Genomic DNA, 2500 nt, shown 5'->3' on the forward strand with positions numbered 1-2500 from the left:
AAGGTGAGACCGTCGGCAGAACCGCCAGGTCAAATCCGACCGGGCGACCCGGCTTAGAAGTCTCAAAGTCGGTATGAGCAGTCAAGTTCACTCCCATCACAATTTGGACCACTTGCCAACATTGGAAATGCATGAAAGTCGGCCTGAATGCGGGGGCCGGCCCGCCCTCGAAGGCGACACCATCCGCAGCATCGCCGGGTCAAATCCGACCGGGCGACCCGGCTTAGAAGTCTCAAAGTAGTTATGAGCAGTCACATTCGCTCCCATCACAGTTTGGACCACTTGCCACCGCTGGAAATGCATGAAAATCGGCCTGAACGCGGAGGCCGGCCCGCTCTCGAAGGCTAGACCATCCGCAGAACCGCCGGGTCAAATCCGACCGGGCAACCCGCTTCCGAGCACTCAACTTCCCTCTGAAGCCTTGGATTCGCCACCTTGGAAAATGCAGATCAAACATTACCAAAACGGGAACCCGAACACTAAACCTAAGTCTAACCCTTTCGCTACCCAGCAACCGAACACTCACCCTAAGCCTGACCCCACCGCCAGGAAGTCAGGAAGAAGGGTCCCAGCTCGTTGCTCTAACCGGTCCCATAACGGTGGAGGACATCGATCATGCCATTAAGGCGATAGATGTGAAAACCGCTGCGGGGCCGGATGGGGTGACGCTGGGAGATATAATTAAAGTCTTTAATAAGGATAATTCGCTGCTGCCCAGGTTATATTCTATATGGGTTATAAAGGGTAAGATTCCAGACCAACTTAAGGTCAGTAGGACAGTGCTTATTCCGAAAGTGAGCAACGAGGAAGATTTGAAAGACATTAATAACTGGAGGCCGATTACAATCGGCCCAATATTGCTCAGGATTTTTACCAAAATTATGGCGAATAGGTTGAGTAAAGTAATTACTTTAAACAAGCGACAAAAAGGGTTTATGACAGGTATCTCGGGGTGCGAGGAAAATATTAAAATATTGGAAAATATTATAAATGGGGCGAAAAGAAATAGAAGGGATCTGGCTGTAGTCTTTATAGACTTAGCCAAGGCTTTTGATACCGTGGGACATAGACTAATAGTTACTGTGCTTAAAAGACTTCAGCTCCCGATATTATTTATACAATTAATTAAGGATCTATATGAAGGGAACGTTACCCATGTTGAAGGTTTTAATAGTAAAACCGAAAATATTCCAATTCTACGCGGAGTAAAGCAAGGTGATGCTTTATCACCAATTCTATTTAATATCATTATGGATCCACTGATTTGCACCATCGAGGAAAAACAAACGGGAATATTTCTGGGAGAGGAAGGGAATAGGTGTCATTGTACAACATTGGCGTTTGCAGATGACATCGCCCTGATTAGTGAGTCGTATGAAGGGATGGTGTTTAATTTAAAGATAGTTGAAAGGTTTTGTAGAAATATGGGGCTAGAGGTTAATGTTAAAAAGACAAAAGGATTTTACTTCACCTGTAAAAATAAGACATTTATATTTAATGATAGGCCAAATTGGAGGTTTAATGACGGGAATACACAGTTTATAGAGCCTGGGACTACGGACAAGTATTTAGGGGCTAAGATCGACCCCTGGTTGGGGATCAGCAAAGCTAATTGGGAGAGTCAACTGGAGATATGGTTGGGGAATTTAAAGAGTTCTCCCCTTTAAACCCGTCCAAAAAATAGAACTTTTAAAAACGTATTTTAATACTAGATTATTTTATTACTTGGTTTTATCGGAGGTTTCTTTAAATTATTTAAATAGATTGGATAATATTATTAAGTGCGCGATTAAAGAGATCTTACACCTTCCACAATCCATCACAGATGGTATTTTATATGCCAAATCTCGTGACGGCGGCCTTGCCATAAGTCGGCTGTCAATGTTTATTCCGATATCGATAATGAGGAAGTATGGGACGTTACTGAAGTCAGAAGACAAGGTGTTGCATGCATCATTTCGCCTTAATGGAAGTAGCGTGGTGGAAAGAATGCACAGATTGAGTAAGTTGAAAATTATCGAGAATATTTGGAACCCGAACATTATTCGAGGATCGGAAGAGATGGATACTATCAATGATAGTAATGAAGACGGTTTGGAGGAGTATGCGAGTACTAACTACGCACGTTGGAGGGCACTTGAGATGCAAAAATGGATGGCCCTTCCCTGCCAAGGGGCAGGAATTCACTACTTTAAAAACGATAGTATATCCAACAGTTGGCTGCAGAGAATTCAATTCATGAAATCGTCCAAAGTGATTAGTTCACTTTTGTTAAGAACCAACTTGTATCCAACAAGTGCGTCGTTGTCTTATGGCAGACCATTCAATATCAAAAACTGTAGACGGTGTAATGAAGTTTCGGAGACGGTAGCGCATATTTCGGGATGGTGCCCTTATGTGAAGAGTATGCGGATTAAGAGGCACAATAAAATTATAGATGCGTTAGTTGGGTTTGTGAAGAAGTTTGGATGGACAATCTATGTGGAGCCGCGGATCAAGG

This window comes from Chiloscyllium plagiosum, unplaced genomic scaffold (genome assembly GCF_037043375.1).
Source record: "Chiloscyllium plagiosum isolate Xiang-an unplaced genomic scaffold, Cpla_swu_hap1 HiC_scaffold_43, whole genome shotgun sequence".
NCBI classification, from domain to species: Eukaryota; Metazoa; Chordata; class Chondrichthyes; order Orectolobiformes; family Hemiscylliidae; genus Chiloscyllium; species Chiloscyllium plagiosum.